At 40.3% G+C, this 10,780-nt stretch overlaps 1 long non-coding RNA gene across 1 annotated transcript; it reads left to right on the top strand.

Annotated features, from left to right (window-relative positions):
• The first annotated feature begins 1,736 nt into the window (after positions 1-1,736).
• LOC125925883 (uncharacterized) lies at positions 1,737-9,825 on the top strand. Its single transcript, XR_007458919.1, has 4 exons — positions 1,737-1,921; positions 5,128-5,290; positions 7,811-7,980; positions 8,680-9,825. It is a non-coding gene; the product is annotated as an uncharacterized LOC125925883 (long non-coding RNA).
• The last annotated feature ends 955 nt before the right edge of the window (positions 9,826-10,780 follow it).

Here is a 10,780-nt window from a genome sequence, read left to right as displayed (position 1 = left end):
GCATGCGGAAGCTAAAATCAATAGAAGGGCGACAACATTTAAATGCCATGCAACGATGAAAAAGAGATAATGAAACTAGTCAAGAAATAATATCCAATGCCCCCATGTGGAAACATCTGTCTGTGTCTGTATGACACAAACCTGACGGATCCAGCTGAAATAGAGTTTCTCTGTTCATTTGTGTTTTGTTGTTGTTGTTTTTGGTATACATCGATACCTTGTGAAGAAATGTTTTGGTGCACACCCAGAGGTGGCTGACATATCTTACTGAATAACAGGAGGCATGGGGCAAAATAGATAGGAGAATAACTTTTTTTTTTTGGATTTTCCTGCATAGATAACACTGAGCGCTCTACGCCGATGAGCAAGCACGGAGATGAAGCTGTCTTGCTTTATGTTAAAGAAACATTTCTTGCCAATGTGTACCATGTTGCAGTGTTCGTGATCTCTGCCAGTCTCCCAGTGACTTCTTCACTTACCTTGAACAATACAGTGAGCCTACTGAGCTTGTAGGAACTCGTTTCTCCAACTGGAGGTGTGGGGTGCCTGGGTGGCCCAGTTGGTTAAGCGTCCGACTTTGGCACAGGTTATGATCTCGTGGTTCGTGGGTTCGAGCCCTGCATCAGGCTCTGTGCTGACAGCCCAGAGCCTGAGGCTGCTTCAGATTCTGCATCTCCCTTTCTCTCTGTCCCTCCCTCACTCATACTCTGTCTCTCTCTAAAAAATAAATAAACATAGAAAGATATTTAAAAAAATAAAACTGGTCGTTTGATTTTAGGGGCCCAGTATTGATACCTTGGTACATTGATCCCCTTGGTACATGGTCTTAGATCTCTTGGGGTCTCTCTGAGGCATTGTATTAGGCTTTCTACTTGTGTCAATTATACCTAATTGCTGGTATTTCACTGAAATTAAACTGTCTTTATTTTTTATGAATTTCCAATACTTCTGTCCATTAATCTTCTGTTAGCAAATTCATCTAAGAGCAGGCACGAATGGTTTTCCTTTTCTTTTTTTAAAGTTTATTTATTTATTTTCAGAGAGAGAGAAAGAGAGTGCGCAAGGGGGGAAGGGGCAGAGAGAGGGAGAGAGACTGAATCCCAAGCAGGCTCCATGCTGTCAGTGGGGGTTGAATTTACAAATCATGAGATCATGACCTGAGCCAAGATCAAGAGTTAGATGCCCAGCCGACTGAGCCATCCAGGCACCCCCCTTTTCATATTTTTGAAATGAGGTCTACAAGAATCTCTAGAAGCACATCATTTATTTTTACTGAACCTGATTCTTTTAGCCCTGGGTATTACTTTATAGTAGCTTAAGTTAATGAAACTGTCTTTAAATTTTTTTTTAATGTTTATTTATTTTTGAGAGAGAGAGAGACAGAGCATGAGCAGGGGAGGAACAGAGAGAGGGGGGAGACACAGAATCTGAAGCAGGTTCCAGGCCCTGAGCTGTCAGCACAGGACCTGACGCGGGACTTGAACCCACGAACCGTGAGCCCACGACCTGAGCCGAAGTTGAATGCTTAACCGACTGAGCCACCCAGGCACCCTGAAATTGTCTTTAAAAGCAAGTAGTTCTCAATAGAATGTGTTTCTTCTAAATTATGAAGTCATTATGAATATCACATCATCATATATAAGGAGATGGGCTTGCTGACAGATTTGGAAAAGAGTTTCTTCCTGAAATATTCATTAGATCAATTCCTATTTTTGTAACTTTTTTTTTGCAGGATACCTCAAAATGCATCAAGCAATACTGGAATAGAAAGTGACTGGGAAACTGCCTGCAGAACCAAAGACATCAAAATGTAGCTATCATAACTCAAGTTAGCTCTTACACTGACCCTGGTTACTGGAAGCAATGGAGGCCTGTTCTTTATATGTATCAACTCGTTGGATTCTCACAACTTCCTCCTGAGGTATTTGTCCCATTTTATGCACAGTAACCATTCCATGAATATTTTCATAAATCTGGTGATTCTTTTTTTCTTTTGCCATCAGTCACCTCCCAAACATCATGGTGAGGCCCTTCTCTCCTTCTGTCTCTCTGTCTTTCATCACCTCCTCACCATCTTCATGGCCTAGGTCCGGCCTTCATTATCTCTCACCTGCATTACTGAGATGGCCTCTGAAATGGTATGTCATTCTCCACCCGGCAGTTGGCTTGGTTTTTCTAACTCCCAATAATGCTCCTACGTTAGTCAGGTTTTTTGTTTGTTTGCGGGCGAGTGAAACTTAAACTACATTAAGCAAATCAGGAAATTTGTTGGCGCATCTCACTGGGAAATCCAAAGATAGGAGTTTGATGGGAGCCCAGGCTGGACCTAGAGTTTCAGATATACCCACTGCTGGGTGTGTTGGTCACTGGCAGGCCAGGACTCAGATTCTACCAGCGGCATGACCAGGCAGAAACAGAACATCTTCCCACACGGTTTTGGCAAAATGGTCCCAAGGAAGACCACACGCCTATTGATGACTCAATCACTGATGGGGCCTTTCGTTGGGCTGACCTGGATTACCCATCCATCCCTGTGATGTGGAGGATGGAGTCAGCCCCACCCAAACCCCGTGAATGGGTTCCCTTGTTAGCCAGAGAGGAAAAGGGAGCCTTGGCAGGCAAACACAACAGATGTCCATGACATTCCGTGTTTAAAGTCTCGCACCGGCTTCCAAATGTCTTTGGATAATCACCAAACTCCTTAGCATGCCATATAGCCTTGTCTACCTGTACGGTTTTATTTCTGCCTCTCTTTTCCTTGACATCTTTCCTAAAGGTCAATTTAAGCAGCCTATCACAACTTCCTTCTAGCCTGTGATACCTTGTCTGTGATTCTGTAGCATCCGAAACCTCGGTATCCTAGCCCTGAACACACTTTTTTTGTGTAATCACTGTTTATCCGCCCTGAATTTACTAGCAAATTCTCTGCCCAAGAGCTTAAACTATACCTATGCCCTAACCCTACCCTAGTTCAAGTCCATCAGATTCATGGAGGTGGGGAATGGGAGGAATGTCTTTCTGTCTGTGTGTCTATGTGTCTATGTATCTATCTCACTCTTCCTAATCTCTTCAGGTAATTTTGAGATGCAACGAGGCTTGAGAACCACTGAATTATACCATTAATGTTCTATTTAGATCTAACATTCTGTGATTCTAGCCCAATATTTGGTAGGATTAGCTCTTCTGCTTTCTTCTTTTCTCCCTTCCTCTTTCTATTTCTGGCCATTGCATTTAGAGAGGTCAAAGCCATAGTTCTATTTTAAAAAATCAATACAAAATGGCCTCATTTTAATTTTAATTTACCTTAGGTGCTTTGAAACTGTCTCAGTGACACTGAGATTATCTGAGGTATTCAAGAATGAGTTACTTTGTCAGCTGCCCCTTTATACTAGCTCAGCCCAGCCTCTGCTCGTATGGGGCCCAGCTCTGGAGCTGTGCCTATGGGCCCTTTATAATTATATCTCAACAGCATGGCCAGTCAGGCCTACAGTGAACAGAGTCATTCAAGGCGCTTCCTGTAATGTTTCAAACTGTTGTGTTGTTGACATTCAGTGCATGTGTTTGTCATTGACACATAGGCTCTCATTCCAGCTGGAAAGCCTTGCCTTTCATGTAGAAGCTGTTTAAAGGAAATGTTTCTACTTATCTCAAAGCCAGAGAGAGAGTGGATGGGAGGGAGGAGTTGTTTGCCCACATCTTCAAACACACTGCATTTTGGGGATGCCAACAGAACTGTTTTAATTTGCTCCCCACAAAGGCAGACTTCTGCTTTTCCTGAGATCCTGACAGAAGAGTGTTTGTCTTTAATGTCACAAGACGAGATAGTGCAGCTGTGTTTATGGTGGGAGTTACCTGTAATTTATGTTCTAACTGAAACATTTAAGAAGATTAGCTGTTTCCTTTCATTTAAAGACCTGAAATCTGTTCTTCCCTTCCCTTCCCTTCCCTTCCCTTCCCTTCCCTTCCCTTCCCTTCCTTTCCCTTCCCTTCCCTTCCCTTTCTTTTTTAAGCTCAACACTCCTACAAATATTTAACCACCAGCAAGGTGGTTAGAAAATCAGGACTTTGGTTCTCTGGCACAGAGTTGGAATTATTAAAATGGCAGCATTTCAGAAGGTAAACATATACTTAGTACTTAGTTTCAATCTAGAAAAGTATAAGCAAATGAGGCAAAGCTAACCATACTGGCTATCTAAATGAGAGGAGGACATTTTTTTAGGTTTCTGAGACCCAAGCTGATCACATCACGTGCCTCTCTTCTCCCTTATTCATGTCCCTTACTATCTTGTTATAGTTCAGATCATACTAAATCTTATTATCCTGAAAAATTGACTTCCAAGGACGTTAGGGACAGTGAGCTGGGTTAACACCTCCCAGGGTTTGGGATTTGGAAAAGGGGTGCAAGTAATTGTGGACTGATTGACTATACTGGAACCCCAAGTGTTTGTTTTATAAGCACTAACAGATCCCTCCCCTCATCTGACCCAGTCTGAAATATATTTTTTTCTCATCTAGGGACTAGAGAGGAAAACTCAATTTCCCCTTCCACTACTAAAGGAAATCAGAGCCCTTTGTTCACAATTATCTTTTAGGACCTTTTCTCTAAAACTAACCTTCCATTGAAGCATTCACTAAAATTGCCAACAAAAATTAATATGTAGCATCATTTACTCATTAACTTAGCAAGCATTTATGGAGTACCTACTGTATCTGCACATTGTGTAAGGAATAAAAAGATGAGAGTGGGCTATGTTGACACAAATACATTTAATAAATTATAAATGCTTTAATAAGTCAATGAGCATATTTGCTGCTGGTCACAGATATAAAGAAAGACAAAATTCTTCGATGAGATCTAGATTTAGTGTAACTGATAGTTTCTTGTTCTATGACTCTTGAGGCCCTCTGTCAAAAGTCAAAGAGGTTTATCTGGACTGATTCATTTTTGTTAGTCCATGTTGACTTACAGTGGTGCTATCTTTTTAAATAAAATTGTCCAAATTCTCAGTGATAGTCAATTCTAGAATTTTCCTGGGCATCGGTTGTCAATTTCACTGGTTTGTACTTTTCCAAATCTTTATCTGAACATTGTTTGATCATTTATGTTTCCCCAACTTTCCTCTACAGGCAGCAACACCTACAGTATGACTATTTTATAACGAAGCCATCAGCAGTACGGGAGTTCATGGCCTTACACTAGCGTGGACAAAGTCAATATGACCATTGCGTTTCTGAGCATGTCAGAAGTGCACTTCATCCACACTCTTCCCACAAAAATGACCCAGAATTGGTAGGTAGATTCCCCTTGGCCATTTAGAAATCTCTAACCAAAACGCCTTTCTAGGCACTAGAAATTTAGTCTGAATTTGCTTTTTTTTTTTAAGTTTATTTTTGAGAAAGAGAAAGAGAGAGAGAGAGAGAGAGAGAGAGAAGGGCAGAGAGGGAGGAGACCAAGAATCCCAAGTGTGCTCCGTATTGTTAGCACAGAGCACAAACTCGTGAACCAGAACCATAAGATTGTGTGACCTGAGCCAAAATCAAGAGTTGAGTGCTTAACCGAATGAACCACCCAGACACCCCCAGAATTTGTTTCAAAGTTATTATAAAGACCTCTTTGTTCTGTTAAACAATTTTTTGGTAAGTCTAAAATTATTTGAAAGGAAAAAGTTAAAGATAATATAATTTATTCAGTTCATTCGTCACTGATTATTGGACATTTAAATTGTTTCTAAATATTATTTTCTTTTAAAATTTATTTACTTTGAGGGAGAGAGAGAATAAGCAGGGGAGGGGCAGAGAGAGAGGGAGAGAGAATCCCAAGCAGGCGTCGTGCTGTCAGTACCAAGCATGATGTGGGGCTTGATCTCATGAACTGTGAGATCATGACTTGAGCCGAAATCAAGAGTTGGATGCTTAACCAACTGAGCCACCTGGGAGCCCTATAAATTTTCTTTTTTGAAAAAAATAATTTTGTAGTGAATATCTTTGCCATAAATTTTTATGTATATCCTTATTAGTTTCCTTATAATACATTCCTAGAAGTGAAATTGTTGGGTCAAAGTGTATGCATTTTTTACACCTATTATCAAACTATTCTGTAAATTTCCCTTAATACTACCATTGGCTCTTATAATTTTTAAAGTATTTTCAATTTCATAGAAAAAACAGTGGTACTTCACTGTTTTTGTTTGTTTATTTATTTATTTGGAGAGAGAGGGAGAGAGGGAGAGGGAGGGGGAGAGGGAGAGAGAGAGAGAGAGAGAGAGAGAGAGAATCCCAAGCAGGCTCCATCCTGTCAGCGTAGAGCCTGGTGCAGGACTTGAACTTACAAACTGTGAGATCATGACCTGAACCAAAATCAAAGAGCTAAACACTTAACTGATGGCCACCCAGACACCTCTATTATTGTTTTAATTTACATTTCTTCTATTACTGAGGAAAATCCTAATCTTTTTATGTTTATTACACATTTATACTTTGTGTGTGTGTGTGTGTGTGTGTGTGTGTGTGTGTGTGTGTGTGTGTGTAAATTACCTGTTCAGGACTTCTACATGTTTTACTTCTGGAAGTGTTCCCATTTATCGTAGTGATTTGTATTAAGTCATTGATGTAGTTCCAACGTTTGCCCTTATGTTGAGAAACTCTCCCAGTTGACTACCTTGGAGATTTTATGTTTAATTTGTTAAGATAGTGTGAGAGTTTTATTTGTCTTTAAAAAAAAAATAAACATCTCTTCAGGAATTGAAAGAATAACAATATATGAGCCACAGGATCCAAGTAACATCCAAAATCAGTTTGCTCCACTGGTAATCACGCTTTATCTTTAGATTTTCACTTTTTTTGATCAGAGGGAGAGTTTCTGGTCAATACTGCTCTCTCAGGGAGTGGTAGGGCATGAGAATGAAACATGCCCATCTATGATCTACCTGCTCATGTCCCCATGAGGACTCTTCTGTCTTGCCAGCCCCCCTTTTCTCTCATCCATGGCTTTCTGGGAATTCAAATAAGACCTATCATCTTTCTTCCTATCAGTCCTCCTCATATATGGACACCTCCCAGGGGTCAGGCTCCTTTTTGTCCCTGCATCTTTTCTCTAAGAACTCTGTGTCATTTCCAACCCCCCCCCAACCCCCGCCACCTTCAGTTAATTTGTCCAGAAAAGTCTCCCATGCTCCCAGCCCAACTTATCCACTTAGAAAGTTCCTACTCATTTTTAGGACTTAGGCTAAAGGCTCAACTGTAGTCATGCTGAGAGGTGATGTGATTGCCAGGGGGGTGCACAGAGTGCTTAGATATGGCACTGGTAGATTTTAAGTCCCTTATAAATAGAACTGTGACTTACATACAGCCCATAGTTTATGCAGCTGATTTTTGTTACTTTTGACACTTCTCTCATATTATAGTTATAATCTGTTTTTTCCTGTGAGAAGTGGGGGGACATGTTTCCTGATCCCTGTGCCTCACACTTCCATCCACTTCAGTGTGAATTCTTCTCTTGCTTCCTGGGCAGGTTCCAGTCTCTGGTGGCCTCGTATAACATTGTATGCGTGTCTCTCTTAAAATACTCCCTTGATGTCTTGACACTTCTCCCTTTATACTATTTTCCCTGCCTATTAAAATGTAAGATCTGTTAGAGCTTGCTGTATGTCTTATTCATGTTTATGTTTTCCTCAACCCAAGTGCTGCCTGATAAATGGAATGTGTTCCGTGAAAGTTTAGCGTTGTTAGCATTGTGTCTATCTCTATAGAAATGATTACGTTTGTTGCGTGCAGCAATTGAGAAATGTGAATTTTACTTTATATCCCATAGTTTGTGAACCACACAATACATATATATTATGGAGAAAGTAGGAAGTGCTGTTAAATGAAAAGAAGAAAAGGAAGCTCTTCTGTGATTATACCTTCTAGAGAGTACCGCTGTTAATATTTGGGCATCTATTCCCCCAGAATTTGAAGATGATGATCATGAAGATGATGAAGGTAATTTTTTTGAGTACTTCCTGTGTGCTGGGGATTACACAGATTTTCTCACCGAATCCACATGTTAACAGTATGTGATAGGGTGGCTACTGTTTTCTGCATTTCAGAATGGAAGATGTGAAGGCTTAAGGAGGTTAAATAACATGCTCAAGATCCTATGACTGACAAATAGCTTAGCCTGGACTTGAACTCACACAGTATGAGCCTAAGCACACGTGAGTCAAGATAGCACGTTGTTCAAACCGCACATCTCCAGAGCCAAACTTCCTGGGTTTAAATCCCAACGAGCTGTGTGGTTTTAGGCAAGCTAATTAATCTCTCTGTGCCTCAATCCTCATTCTTTTGTTTTAAAAATGGACTTAATATGATATTAACCCCAAGCTCCGCACAAAGTTGGACTGAGGATAAGAGAAAATCATTTATGTGAAGTATTTAGAACCTATAGTAAAATTCGAATAATTTTTCTGTAACCACAACTTTGATACCAAGAATTCTCACAAATAATTGTTACCTCGTATGTTACTATATATATGAAATAAAAGTCATCACATCGTAATCATCTGTTATCTATGTATTTACTACGCTATGAATGTCGCTTTAATTAATAAATATATTTGTACCACATCATTAATAGGATCATACAGTATTCTACTCTTTGAATACACCAAAATTTATGTAACCAATTTCCTATTCCTCTAGGATGAGAGCTTCATGAGATGGGGACTGTTCTAAGCCCTGTCCTGTGGTTTTCCTGTGCCTAGAACAGAGCTAGCACAAGGTAGGCACTCACTGAGTGAATGAATGAATACTCTTGAAGTTATTTTCAATTTTTCCCTATTAATAATATTTTAAAAATTTATTTACTTCTAGGAGGTTTTGAAGTTTTAACATTTTCTTGTAGTGTAATATACAACCTTCTGGTTACTGCTTAAGAACCAAAATGTCATTCCCACAGTGATGTAAAAACGTGCTGTGTCTAAGGATGCCCATTTGGTTGAAGAGCAAAAATACTGAAGCCGAAGTAAAGATGCATGGTTATGTTTAAAATAATAACTTTAAAAAGTCTCTTTCATGAGATTGTTTTCAAAGAGTGCTTTACCATGTGGGCAAATTTTAACAAAAATTGCTCAAATTAGCTCCAAGTACAATGACATGCATAATGCTTTGATTACACATATGAAATTCATTTAGTCAAAAGAGACTTTGAGTAGGAAAAATGCAACTTTGTAAGAAAAAAAAAAAACAAACCCATTACTATAATGATAGAGTAGCTCCCCCAAGATCTAATCACATGCACATTTAGAAGAAAGCATTTTATAGTCTCTGTAACAGTAACATCTGGTGACTTCCTGACTGTTCCACAACATCTCGACTCCGCTTCCAAAATTCCATTTTGTGTCATACAAATCTGTAAACTTGCCTGCAGAGATGTACTTGGACTGAATTTTCCACTGAACTTAAAAAGTGTGCTACTGGGGCACCTGGGTGGCTCAGTCGGTTAAGCGTCCGACTTCGGCTCAGGTCATGATCTCGCGGTCCGTGGGTTCGAGCCCCGCGTCGGGCTCTGTGCTGACGGCCCAGAGCCTGGAGCCTGTTTCGGATTCTGTGTCTCCCTCTCTCTCTGCCCCTCCCCTATTCATGCTCTGTCTCTCTCTGTCTCAAAAATAAATAAACGTTAAAAAAAGTTAAAAAAAAAAAAAGTGTGCTACTATTCCTCAGTACCTTGACTTAGGGTGGAATATAGTAATGAATGGGAAGCCAAGATCAATGAGGCTAGGAGAGCCACGTCGCTGTTATGCTGCAGTTATGATGTAGTTAACACCTTGGAGATGTTAAGGAGGCGATGAGACTGGCCAAAAGAACTTATCGAGCAGAGAAGGACGATAAATAGACTCTGACTAGCTTGAGGAACAGACGTAGCAAAGGGAGGAAGTCTAGAATCCAGCCAAGAGTATGCTTTTATGTGAGAATGCGTCACAAGTATATTATGCTTCTTGATGGCTTTAACTTAATTTTATTTTTTGGCATTGAACCGAAGCGTAAACCGTGTAATCCAGTTCGCTTCCTCACGTAGTATTGAAGTTGCTTCAGACTTGGTCAGTTTGTCTTTCATTTTGATTTTGTTCAGTATGAAAATGATAGTCCCTGGCTCCCTGCGAGTGGTCCGAACAATATTTTTTTCCAAATAGCTGCTGTAGTTAGATCAGTTGGTGCCAAGACTCTGAAAACTGAATAAGAGACATTAGAGACCTGTGAACAATGGTTAAGCAGTTAACGAGGCATTGTAGAAGGAAATAAGCCATTGACATTTTGGCCTAAAGTTGCACTCACAACCTAACTGAACAGCAGAGTGTGAAGTAAAAATCTTACTATGGTGTTCTGGTGCACTTGGGTGGCTCAATCAGTTACGTGTCCGACTCTTGGTTTCGGCTCAGGTTATGATCTCATGGTTCGTGAGTTGGAGCCCCGCGTCTGGCTGTGTGCTGATGGCGTGGAACATGCTTGCGATTCTTTCTGTCTCCTTCTCTCTCTGCCCCTCACCTGCTCACTCTCTCTCTCTCCTACAATAAAAAAATAAACTTAAAAAAAAAAATCATCTTACCATGGTTTCCTTTCCTTCGTCTTCTCTCTTCATTAGTTTGCGTCTCCATTTTTTCTCCCGTTCTCTCCTTCTGAGTCTTTCTGTCTTCCTTTCTCCCCTTTAAATGTGTTTCTCCTTTATTCCTATATTCTCCTTACTCCCTCCTCTCCACTGCTGTACCCTTGCATTGCTTTTATTATTTTCACTTTCTTCGCCCAC

The sequence above is a fragment of the Panthera uncia genome, chromosome D4, assembly GCF_023721935.1.
Source record: "Panthera uncia isolate 11264 chromosome D4, Puncia_PCG_1.0, whole genome shotgun sequence".
NCBI lineage: Eukaryota > Metazoa > Chordata > Mammalia > Carnivora > Felidae > Panthera > Panthera uncia.
Note: the sequence above shows the minus strand (reverse complement) of the source record. Positions and strands in the feature narration are given on the sequence as shown.